The sequence below is a fragment of the Schistocerca cancellata genome, chromosome 10 (assembly GCF_023864275.1).
Source record: "Schistocerca cancellata isolate TAMUIC-IGC-003103 chromosome 10, iqSchCanc2.1, whole genome shotgun sequence".
NCBI classification, from domain to species: Eukaryota; Metazoa; Arthropoda; class Insecta; order Orthoptera; family Acrididae; genus Schistocerca; species Schistocerca cancellata.
In genome coordinates, this window is record NC_064635.1 from 162,645,075 (window position 1) to 162,658,695 (window position 13,621).

Here is a 13,621-nt window from a genome sequence, read left to right on the forward strand (position 1 = left end):
CGCTTATAAAACACTAATATGACCTACTCTTGAGTACTGCTCGAGCGTTTTGGATCCCTATCAGGTCGGATTGAGGGAGGACATAGAAGCAATTCAGAGGTGGGCTGCTAGATTTGTTACTGGTAGGTTTGATCATCACGCGAGTGTTACGGAAATGCTTCAGGAACTTGGGTGGAAGTCTCTAGAGGAAAGGAGGCGTTCTTTTTGTGAATCGCTACTGAGGAAATTTAGAGAACCAGCATTTGAGGCTGACTGTAGTACAATTTTACTGCCGCCAACTTACATTTCGCAGAAAGACCACAAAGATAAGAGAGATTAGGGCTCGTACAGAGGCATATAGGCAGTCATTTTTCCCTCGTTCTGTTTGGGAGTGGAACAGGGAGAGAAGATGCTAGTTGTGGTACGAGGTACCATCCGCCATGCACCGTACGGTGGATTGCGGAGTATGTATGTAGATGCAGTTCTGGTGGAATGTAAATAATTTAAGGAGTAAAGGTAAAAGGCTACTGAACTATAGAGATGTTGAGTCATGAGAGAAACAAGGAGATAGGGAGTGGAGAGGGAGGTTTGGAGAAGGGTGGCTGAGAGTTGGGAAAGGCAGTAGGTATAGGAATGCAGCACCAATGGGCGTGTCCTGATCACAGGCAGGGTGAGTTGTGCGCAGTCCACAATGATGTGGAAGAGAGGATTGGGGAGGGTAGATACAATAGAAGAAAGGGGAGGCTGTGGGTGCAGAATGAGTGAAGTTTGGGTCCTGGGGCACAGTGGAGGTGGGAGTGGACACGGGGCTTGTGGAGACTATAACAGGACGATTACAGGATCAAAGGACATGTTGCGAGTAAGGGCCTAGATGGCATGGGCCGTGTAGCAACCACTGAAATCACTTTGTTCCCACCAGCTTGTCCTTCCACTGGGTGGTGAACACTGTTCTCTGAAACAGTTTGGTGGTGGTTGTTCCACATAATTGCAGCATACAATGCAGAAATTGCAGCATAGCTCATACATGTAATGACTGCTTTCACAGGTGGCCCTGCCCCTTGACAGGGCAGGATAAGTCCTTGACGGGACTGGAGCAGAATGGAATGGGTGGGTTTAGCAGACAGGTCTTGCAACTGCATATTCACACGGCTGTGACCCCACACGGAAACGGACTGGGAATCGGTGCAACTTACGAACAGACTAGAATACTGAATAGATTAGCTGACTATTGGAATACTATTTGGGAGAGGTGGGAAGGATTGTGGGCAGGATCACCCACATCATGCACTGCACACAATCTCCCTGCCAGCGGCCAGAACTGCTCACCAGTACCACATGCCCATTTCGAGGAATTGCTGCCTCTCCCTCCCAGCTGTCAGTCACCCTTCCCCTACCCCACCCTCCCACCTCCTTTCACCCCTCACCCACTCCACCTGACAATCCCCTCATCATAGACACACTTTAGGGTGGGATGGGACGGTGTGGCAGAGAGAGAGAGAGAGAGAGAGAGAGAGAGAGAGAGAGAGAGAGAGAGAGAGAGGGAGAGAGAGAGAGAGAGAGACTGCATAGTATAGCTCTGAAAAAGGATTTGTCCCAAAGATAGAAAAATTTCCCTTGGTCAGAGTAAGAGCTGATCAGATTGCTTAGCTGTTGACTATAAGCTGGAAATGTGATGGGTTCTGTAGGAAATGGAAGATTTGTTTTAACTATCTCATGAGATGCAAGAAAAAAGGTGATGTGTCTTTAGCACAGAAACTGAAAACTGGCCTGGAGATTGCATTTAGGAAACTTATCTGTAGCATAATCTGAGGACTGGGTTAGGTGGGTAACGTGACAATTTGGTTATGGGCTTGCAAACTTTGACTACACTTACCAAATATGAAGGAATTACATTTTCCTGGAGACATATGAGTCTCAACTTTACCTTCGATAAAGATAGAAGCTGAAGCAATGAATTAAAATTTGTGCCACAGCAAGGACTTTAACCTGGGTCTCCTGCTTACCAGGCAGATTTCTAACCACTGCAGCACCGTCACACTGGCCACAGCAGCTGCATGGGCTACCCTAGTCAAACACCCTCCCTGGCACAAAACTTCACTTCACACCTTTAGCCCACTTTCCGCTTCTTATATTGTCAGTATAGCCAAGTCTCTCCAACACTGGAATAGCACCTCAGCTTTGTACGTAATGGGGCAATGGACTAGTTGCAGGTGCAGCTGTGGTAGCCACAATGCTGCACCACTGTACTGGTTACCACATCTGGTTGGTACGCAGGCAACCCAGGTTCACTCCCAGTCATGTCACAAATTCACTACTTCAGCTTCTGTACTTGCCAAACAGTTCGAGTAATGATTTCATACAAAATATTTAGATTTTACTTGTTTCTCACTTACAGTCATCGTTACACTAATGGCGATTAGGTCAGAACTCATTCGAATCCCTTATTAGTTCTACTCTAGCTGCTGCAGACGGCTGACCACCATGTTAGCAAATACTTTGCACACTGTGAAGTTGTGGTCATGTTTAGACATGAGATGTTAGCTTAAAATACTGTCGTCTTATTTTACACTTCGTTCCTGTCATTTTCGAGCATTCTGGCAACCCCACAGTTTTTGATATTTTACGATGTGGAAGTTTAATTCTCAGAGTGCTACAAAATATATCCTCCTCCTGTGTCGCGACTCCACGATTAAATTAAGTAAGCAATTACAAAGCAACCTTAGTTTCAATATATGGAATAATGGAGCAACTAAAGGGTGCAAGAGAATGGTTTACAGCTACTGACAGTGAGTCCTATTCCCACTTTATTTTAGTCTGGGAGTGAGAGACAGAAACTGTATCAAAAACTCACTACAAATTAAGTAACGTATGCACAATTATCACACCCTGAGACTCGCTTTCTGTGTCTATGAAATGTGGGAGAAAGTATTGGGAGAAGAGGTTACTTACAATTTGGCCTACAGTGGGGTTTGCAATATCACAAGGCAGTATACTACCTAACACCCATTACACCAATAGTGTTCCATACCTCCCAATGATACACTATGAAAATTTAGTGTTAGTACGTGTATGGTACAAACTATTTAGGCCAAGAAATTTTTCACAGTTCAAGAGGAATGTTCTATACGGGTCATCGGCTTTGGCCAGTGACAATATTTAAAGGCTGTTGTCACGTCACTTTTTCGTGCATATATTCACAGTTTTGTTTTTCATTAGGGAAGCGATCAAATACAAAGCAAAAATTGGATGTGGTGATGAAGCTAAAGTTGATTGTGGCGATATAATGAACTGTCTCTCAGCCCGAGGAATAGGTTAGGTTGGGTGGTAATAGTTTGGTTGTGAATTGCCAAAGACAACGAAAGCAATACAAAAAAAGCTGGTTGTGCTGAATGACTGTTTTGTAGCTTAGCCCATTTGAAAAAAATCACTAACAACATCATGTTATAGTCGCTGTATTGTTTACAGAATTTGTTGCATGTATCGTGCGTCACATGCCAAAGCTGACAACATGTATCAAACATTCCTCTATATCCATTTTTTTTTTTAAATTGGTGGGCCTATTAGATCTCAATCTGCAAACGCCTAAGATGTCTGACATATACCGTATAATTTTCTGTACACATATTGGCAAACTTATAAATCTTGCAATATAGTGTGGGCCCTGTAATAGATACTATGTAATTAATGCCGTGTAGTATGTTTACTGTTTATTCATTTCTTTATTTGACTCGAAACTAGAAAAAAAAAACCTCTTGAACTTTATACCCAACAGAGGATGTAACAGATTATTTTATTTTAAATTACTAGAAGCTTGTGTCTTAAATAAAACTGCTAGCGCTCTGACACACACACACACACACACACACACACACACACACACACACACACACACACACACACACACACAAACGAGAGAAAATACTTATCTGTGTAGTTACTGGTTCTGCATAATTTCCGAATCTCACACTACTTAGTAACTTATGTAAAAACTTCGTATGAGCACGTACGAAGGTATTAAAAAAAAGTAAACAGAGCTATCACTACAGTGCTTTTGTCTATCACATTAATAATAATGCATATTTCAGTTGTATAACAACTCGAATAAATGAACCGAATGATGATTTACTGATTACTGCAGACAGTAAAATTTAAAGTTTTAATTCACCCTCTAACGTGGAGGTTGGTAACAATCGGCATATGCTTCCTTCAAGTGCACGTTTATTATCTTATTTTTCAATATTAGATGCAACAGCTCCTGTTTTGAAAATCCATATCACTAATTCTTAATAGTGTCTATACAACAATCTAAGTTTAATACATATTAACTGTTTCAAGATATAACATACCTTTTCTGTCTGGTTTCGTACACCTTTTCACCAGACGGATTGAATCCTTCGCAAATTGGCGTCCAGGTTCAATAAACTTCGTTACTTGATCCATTTTCTTTAATAATGTAGATCCTGCTAACAAATATTTCTATTTAGTGACTATACTATGTACCACGAATGCGCACGAAAAGTAGAACGCAGAAGCCTCAAGTAGAACGCAGAAGCCTCAACTTCCCTTTCACGAACGGCGACACGCTCCTACAATACGCTTCCACGTCTCGACAGCTTTGGCTAACGTCACTTCCTACAGCTGTGTCAGAGATGCCAACTAACTACACATCTGCACTTGAGAGTCATTGGATCAGCCACAATAAACAAGGAAGCATCAATTGACGTTAACCGTAGTTACTACCACAAGCGGTAAATGTAACAAATTGCAGTGTCAAGTGAATACTGCATTACGGATGGTGAAATCTTTAACAATGAAGAGGTAATAAATACGGAATAGGAAACTCAAGCTTACAGGGCGGCGAAATTATTTAATTTCTCCGAACCCATTTCCTGACTACATGAAATAGTGGGTGTGATATCTGAGCAGGATATAAGGATTGTAGAAGTATCAAGAAGTAGTGAATCTAGATTCGGTTTTGACTTTTTATGCGCCTCATTTTTCCACTCAGAAACAGTCGTTGCAGATAATGTTCTTCGATTGTTTATCGGACAGCGGTGAATACAGTAACATAACTAATTATTTATTGCTGTGGTACGGCTAGTTGATGCTCTCAATATACGCCCTTTTTTTTAGGTATGGAAACTCGGATCTAAGTTCGACGAAAGCAGTTCTAAGAAATCGAACTGGAAGCACGTCCTTTTTTATTTATTTTTTTAAGTGTCGTTTGAACCTAAAGGCAACAATAGTTGCGAAGAATCCACAACCATGCCCGTTTCCCGGTAGGTCGTTCCGTAAGGAAAGTTTCTTGTATGAAGAAAAGAAATGTCATCATGTATAAAACAGAAGGAAGTGGCGTAGCAGGTTAAGCCTGTAATATTTTGTTACTGTCAATCAGTATTTCGGACCCCTCACGTTATTGCAAACACTATGAGAACGGTCCAACCACACTTGAATGCAATCAAGTGATCAAGTCGCGTATTGTGTGCCAGTATTCTTACTGCTAGGTGTGTGTGTGTGTGTGTGTGTGTGTGTGTGTGTGTGTGTGTGAATCCTTTGACAAGTTTGTTCTTTCAAATTCTCAGCTCTTCTACTCAAGAAGGCTATCTACATTTATTACTGATCACACAATTTTGTAGGAAACTGGATGTCATTGCATAAGACTGCAGTTTTCATGAGTGACTGATTATATTACTAGCTCAATAGACTGTTTCTTGAAGTTGATCATAGTTTATTACTTATTTTGGTAAAAATGGGGTAGTGATCCTCCCAAAAATATTGGTTGTGATGACATACTGATTTGTAGCAGAGCTTGAGGTCTACGTTTGGTTGGAAAGTGGTAATTCGGATGAGTTGGGTGAATTCAATGAATGTGAATGCAAAATAAAGATTGTCGTAACATATTGTTCTGGAGTATAGTCCAGTCCATGTCTTCATTCAGTATGTAACACACTTTATCTTGTGGGAATTCAAGCCCTAAGGTACGAATACCATGCAGTCTTTGACAGCTCACTGAGCTTGTTTGAGTTTGATACTACTATGAGTGTCTTTATAGCATCTGATTATGTCTCCAGTTTTCAGCAGTGAACTGTTAGGTACAGAAACATGCCTAAAGCCCATGTAAGAACAATCACAAGGCTACAAGGTAAATTCTGAAAATTTGTGTAAGATGACAGGCAAATCTGTGACAGGTATTTTGGTGCATGTCATTCACATATATAACTCTTAACAGTCATTTGGAATTTTGGTTTTTGGAAGTGTGTTTCATGTTGGTGTCAAAAAGTTACAAAGAATGGTGTAGAGTACACTAGATGTGTAGATATATCCAAAAATATGTAGTTGTGTACTATATTTGTATATTCTACATATTCTGATTGGATACTATATTTTGATTTTGATCCATATCTCTTTCAGCGAATGTGAATGGGGACCGAGTGGACAGAAAGTGGTGGACATTACCAAATCTAGGAAGGAGAAAGTATAGCTGCCAAGGTAGGACTGTAAGTAAAGAAAGAAAGGGAAAAAAAGACAGAGATCTAGAAAATAATTTTTATCATGAGATGTTTTATACTATCTGAGAGGTCTTTGTATAATTTCCTTTAGATCTGTTAAGTCCTTGTTGGGGGAGAGGGGGGGGGGGCAAATATTAGGTTGTAGTTTTTTGGTCAGGTATTCCTGTGCAGAAACATTTTCCCACTCTAAGGCTCAGTGCTACAAAGCAAACGCACATTATTGGAGCTAGGGAAGGAGTATGGAAGATCTAGATTTATTGGGAAAATTCTGGGAAGGCATAATGCGTCTGCAAGTTACTGCTGCAACCTGCTCCAGCACTTGTAGACAATTATTAAGTTGACCTGACAGCAGTTAAAGAATTGTTGAGGGAACTTATGTGGGGATCACAGGGAAAAAGGTGTGTTGTTCCCCATGAAAATGATTTACTTGGGACATTGAAGGGCTCTCAGAAATGGGGGTGGTTGCTGATAACCCAAGTATGCTGATAAAGTGCCCAAACAAGACCATTCCAGCCACAGCCAGAAGGTGAGTGGAATGTCCTTCCAACTGGTTCATAGCTAACAGCTTAATTCTTCATCTTTTAGGCTCATATCGAGCAATCTCAAACGCAAGGCTGTATAGTTACTGAAAATAGAGATCAATGAGCACACACTGGGTGTGGCTCATTGTGTGAAGTTCTTAGGCATCTAGATTGGTAATGAATTGAGGTGGCACAAGCACATGGATAGGCTTACCACAAGGCTCAAGTCTGCTTACTTCGAACTTGCTTATCTTTCATTGCATTGTCTTGAAGACATGACTGTTACCATACTTTCACTTAGTACTGTCCTATGGTATAATCTTATGTGTAGTGCAGCTAAAATAAATAAAAAAAATTTTTTTTGTACAAAAGCTGTAATTGTTATTGAATAGCTTGCAGAAGCCTCCTCAGGGATCATGTGATTCTTAACACTGATGTGCCATTACATTTTCTTCATAATGGTATTTGTGTTTAATGACAAGAGTGAATTGAGGATGAACTTCAAATTTCAATTACGATACTAAAAGTATAAATAATTTCCATATAGACAATACATCCCTTTCTAGGGCCCAGAAAGGAGTTGTGTGTTCTGATACAAACATCTAAAACAGGTTGCTGGTAGATGCCAGGCAGAAAACTGAAAGTCCTTAGATACTGAAAAACAAAATAAAAGAATACATAGTTAGCCACTACGTCCACCATTTATGAGAATATTTGGCCTCAGGGATCCAAATTCCACTTAACAATAATGTCTGTATGAAACAGGTCATAACTCTGTTAGTATAAAAATGTTGATAGCGTTCTGTGTCAAGAAATGTAAATGCTTTTATTAAAATATTTGGATAAAACAGCAACTCATTAGCTTAAGAGGAACAGGCGTGACTTTTTAAAGTAATTGTTTTTCTCCTAACAGCAATATGATTTGGGTAGATAGCTACTCACCACTTAGAGTACACATCAAATGGCAGACAGACACATTCAAAAGTAGACTAAGCTATCAGACACAGGCATCCTTCAGACATTGAAAAACTTGGACAAATGCATACTCGCACATGTGCCCTCGGTTATATCTGGATGCTGAGGTCAAGCTCGTGTGCTTTGAAATGTGTATGTCTGCTTCTCAGTGCCTCCTGAATGTTGGGAGTAGCACTCTGTCCTAATTTATAATGTTGTTATTACGTTGCAGATTTTTCATTAGTTGTTTCTTTCCTAATATATGTAATGTAAAGAAGATCCCTTTTCATACCAGATATCACCTTCATTCCACATTGCAGTGATGATGTGGAGTGTGGCATCATAGTGTTCAAACAGAAAGGAGACCACAGGAATGACAATATTCATTTTGTGTCTGTTGTATAGGTTTTAGAAATGTAGATTGTAATGACAGATTGAACTGTAGTATAGTCAGGGGTCTACGTAAGTTTGGAAGATGATAGTGTGACTGGGTGTTGGTAAAGCCAAGCCCAAGCCAATGTGATAGAGATCTTGTGTGTGTGTGACATACTGATCTATAGCATAGCCTGAGATCTAGGTTAGCTTGGATGGCATGATGAAGTGGCATTAAATGCTTCAGGTATTCAATATCACAATTATCAAGGTGAGTAGACCAGCATGAATCACAATTTGTTGTTTGTATACTTGACAGAAGTAGCCAGAAATGGCTGCTGTGTAACTGGACTTGTTCCACACCCCTTAGTGCCCTATTTCTTGCTGAGATTTACAGAACACGGCGTGTGAGTGATGAGTAAATGAAAATAGCGTGTCTATTGTAAGAGACTGTAAGGTTACAACAAGAGTAGAAGAGGGAAGGATGTGGCGAATATGACAGCAAAGTACCCTCCATCCTTTACTGTACACTCCAGCCTTTACGGTACACAGGATTGTAGAGTTTATACTTTTTTTGTTTCATTCATACGTGGAGCCTGGGATATGTAACACTTAAATGTCTTGTCTCTGTATGCCCTGCAGTCTGGTGGTTGTAGTCAATTCATAGATTATTCACTTAATACATGGTGTTCAGACTTAGTAAGTAGTCTTTGGCGGGATAATTGGCTTCTATCTTGAATTCCTGCTGTTATGTTGACACTGTATCGTGGCAGTTTTAGGATGGCGTGGTTTAATCAAAGCTCACTTAAGATATCAGTAGAGGTCGTGCCTAAACTGCCACATTCTACCATTGCCGACCTCAGCAAGTGGTTGCACAGTAGCTGTTAGCAAGTGCTGCGTGTATTCTGCTTTGCTATGCATTGTTCATTGCTCGCCTTTCTTTTGCAATGAATGAGGAGACCAGTACTGGTCCATGATGGGGTTCAAATACAACCCTCATGACACCATTGTAATGACTGTTATATCAGTTCTGCTTCCACTAGAGCACAGAATTTGGAAGTAGACCACCAGTGCTGTGAGAGGAAGGTGGGGCTCGTGCTCTGCTGCACTTCTTTTCCCTTGGGCAGTGCACGTTCTCATTTGTTTACACCGTGGCAGACTGACACAATATACAGGGTGTTACAAAAAGGTACGGCCAGACTTTCAGGAAACATTTCTCACACACAAAGAAAGAAAATATGTTATGTGGACATGTGTCCGGAAACACTTACTTTCCATGTTAGAGCTCATTTTATTACTTCTCTTCAAATCACATTAATCATGGAATGGAAACACACAGCAACAGAACGTACCAACGTGACTTCAAACACTTTGTTACAGGAAATGTTCAAAATGTCCTCCTTTAGCGAGGATACATGCATCCACCCTCCGTCGCATGGAATCCCTGATGCAGCCCTGGAGAATGGTGTATTGTATCACAGCCGTCCACAATACGAGCACGAAGAGTCTCTACATTTGGTAGCGGGGTTGCGTAGACAAGAGCTTTCAAATGCCCCCATAAATGAAAGTCAAGAGGGTTGAGGTCAGGAGAGCGTGGAGGCCATGGAATTGGTCCGCCACTACCAATCCATCGGTCACCGAGTCTGTTGTTGAGAAGCGTATGAACACTTCGACTGAAATGTGCAGGAGCTCCATCGTGCATGAACCACATGTTCTGTCGTATTTGTAAAGACACATGTTCTAGCAGCACAGGTAGAGTATCCCGTATGAAATCATGGTGGTGAATCGAGGAAGTACAGTACATACTGACGAAACTAAAATGAGCTCTAACATGGAAATTAAGCGTTTCCGGAGACATGTGCACATAACATCTTTTCTTTATTTGTGTGTGAGGAATGTTTCCTGAAAGTTTGGCCGTACCTTTTTGTAACACCCTGTATTGTCAGGCTTCTCAGCATTTCTGTGGAGCTCTCCCAGGAATCAAACTAACTACTGACCCTTGGAGCTGTGCCTCTTTGTACATATTCAGTATCTATTGTTAATCCTGATATGTACGATCGCTCACATTTGGGCAGTGTTATGTCACAAGTATAAGAATTTGGGGAGAAAAATGATGTGGATGGGATGCGCAAATGTTTTGTAATCAGTCGCATTTGTGAACAGATTGCAATTTCCCAGCTTTGTACCAGTGAACTGAATTCTGCCTGCTGCTTTATTTACAACTAAACCTTTGTGATAATCTCATTTTATATTCTCACATATTGGTACATCCAAGCATTTGGGTCATTCTCAAAATCATTCATATTTTGTAAAAAAATTATTTTTTTTTAAATTTTGAAAGTAATTTTTATACATTTTTACATTAGCACAATCAAGTAAATCATTACTTCAGTAGTGATTCCAAAAAAATACTTTTTTTTTTTCAACTAAAAAATTTATCAGCGCAGCTGGAGGGGAGCTTGGTAGTAATGGAGGTGAGAACTGCCTAAAATATCTGATTATTGGGTAAGTTAGAGGGTAGTAATTGTCACTGAAACATAAAATGAATCATTATTTATTGTTTATACTCATTACAGTACAAATAGTTCAAGATACAAATAGTACATCAGACCAAAATATTACAATTTTTCAAAATCATCAAATTAATACTTTTCTTGGTTATTGATGTTTGGCGGATTTAAAAAGTCATGATTTCACATCATTCCATATGAGAGACATCCTCTTTTTCAGGGAATACAAACAAAGTGGCCTAAAAATCTCGACCTATAGCTTGAAGCAAATTTGTGAAAGCAGCAAACAGTTTTAAAAACTAAAAAAATTAATGCAATTTTGTCATATGATGACATGTTGGAGACCGTGGCTGTTGTTTGAAGACAAATGTTTATGGTGTTAGGACAGCAACCAGACACAAATTTACTTTGAGTTCCTTTATTCAAAGGAAACCGTTACCGGTTTCGAATCGTTGTGATTCATCATCAGACGGTTTACACGCTTTCTTTCTGACATCTATAAAAATACACCAAATGTCAGAAAGAAAGCGTGTAAACCGTCTGATGATGAATCACAACGATTCGAAACTGGTAACAGTTGCCTTTGAATAAAGGAACTCAAAGTAAATTTGTGTCTGGTTGCTGTCCTAACACCATCAACATTTGTCTAAAAAAATTAAGCTACTATATGAAACATTAATGTAAACCTTCTCAGCAAGCATACATAAGCTGCATAATTCCAGTACTACTTTTTGAAAAGTAAATAAAGTAGAATCATTTCAATGCATGAGGCTAATCTTTTAATATTCTGAAAATCATAAGTTAGAGCTTAAGCCATCTTTTAAAAAAAATGTCACTGCCTAGCTAAAATATAAATTTCTCATTTATATATGGACATAGCTTTTCTAATTTGATAAATACAAGAGCTTATTTTTATCATTTAATCACTAATGAACACTCCATTACTACATTCTCAACTCTGTGAAGATCAGTTTTCAGTGAGGTGTGAGTAATGGAGGTGACAAACATTCACAAAATTAGATGTTTAGCTGCTTCTTTTGAGGCTGGAATTTCCTATCCCCTTAGTGTTAATTTACAGCTAATGTGTAATCGGTTTATAAAAATAAAAATTATAAATGACTATAACTTAAACAAAACAATAGTGTAATGGAGGTGATGATTATTAAAGTTAATGTTTCTTCTTGGCACTGTAATAACTTAACTCAAACTCTACAGTCATACAAGCCACACTATAACTGCCCAAGAATTGACTATTTTCTCATGTTAAAATTATTGTTCAGATCTTTATTATTCTGATTGATTACAACATTTAAGTAGAATATTATTACAAAATATGTTATTTTTATGTAATTAAAGCTTAAAAACTATTAACTATGAAGATCTGGTCACTTGATCAAAAACAGTCTTATATTGGCTGATGCTCTGGTGACGTCACAGGCTAGGAGTAAGATGAAGCTATACTTGTGTTACAGTAGCTTTAACTCAAGTTACGACATTCTTATGTACTTTTTCTACAAATAGTTTAGCTATTTAGTGATGTAAAATGCAATTACAACTTTTAAGTAACAGTTGAAAGGAATTTTGTGAAAGCTGATATTGGAAGCCTTGCGAAGGTTGATGCGTTTATGTTCCACCCATTTAGAGTGATGACATGCAATGACAGACATTCTTTTTCCTGTAACATCGTTAAACTCACTTAAAACTAAGGAACTGTAGAACTTTTGCTAATGAGTCCATGTATTATGACTAGATTGTTGACTATCGGTCATAAGCTACGACCCAAAGCACAAATTGTTCTTGGTAAAACTCAGTGTTGGTTTCCTTTGTAGGAGGCACTCACCAGAGATACTGCATCTGTCAGACATTCTGTGGTGCAACAGACAGCATATTCGACCGCCGTGCGAGAGGGCCCATGTTCAAATCCTGGAAGGGTCATACACGAAATAAATGTCCGCCACTCGTGGTCTCACTGTAGTGTTCTCGCTTCCCGAGCACGGGGTCCTGGGTTCGATTTCTGGCGAAGTCAGGGATTTTCACCTACCCCGAGATGTCTGGGTGTTATTGTGTCGTCTTCATCATCATCATTATTCATCCCCATTATGGCCGGAGGAAGGCAATGGCAAACCACCTCCTTAGGACCTTGCGTAGTACGGCAGTGCGGGTCTCCCGCATCGTTCTCCTATGCTCTGTCAAGAAGCATGGGACTACATTTCCATGCGAAATACAAAAATAGCATTAGCAAGAACTGATTGTAACAGTTGTTAAGATTGTCGGCTGTATTATACATAGCTTCTCATTAGCCTTAGTCTGAGAAAAGGAGAACAGGATAACTGCATTTGCTTTGCAAACAATTCACTTTTTTGGAAAGCATTGCTAGTAGTTAAGATATAATCATGCAGTATTGAACAGTAGCCACAAATTTTGCCTGTGCTGTGCAGTGTCTTCTGTGATGTTAAGTTTTCTCAAATCCCTTCTTGTCTCTTCCAACCACTTTGTAGTGTTTTTTTTAATTTGGAAATGAAATTAAAAATTTTCTTCGTTATCCTATTGTCATTCATTCTACAAATTTGCCTGTTAAGCAATAAGGATCTCAGCTAAACAGTATGAAGATAAAAAAACATAGTTTGTAATGTAGTAAAATGTGTGTGGTCGTATTAACTAGAAAATACCTTTTTGAACGTGATGTGGGGGAGCATATCTTGGAGATAAGTTAATGGTTAACTTCACAGTCCAACATATTTTTAATTAAGTTAGCGAACTTGTGTGTTGACATGGC

At 39.4% G+C, this 13,621-nt stretch overlaps 1 protein-coding gene across 1 annotated transcript in view; it reads left to right on the forward strand.

Moving 5' to 3' along the window:
* Positions 1 to 4,873: 4,873 nt before the first annotated feature.
* LOC126106218 (uncharacterized) overlaps positions 4,874 to 13,621 on the forward strand; it is an 81,314-nt gene continuing 72,566 nt past the window's right edge. The window contains exons 1-3 of the mRNA XM_049912448.1: positions 4,874 to 5,033; positions 5,113 to 5,258; positions 6,391 to 6,476. The gene's annotated coding sequence lies outside the window, so the exon portion shown is untranslated. The remainder of the gene's footprint in view (positions 5,034 to 5,112; positions 5,259 to 6,390; positions 6,477 to 13,621) is intronic.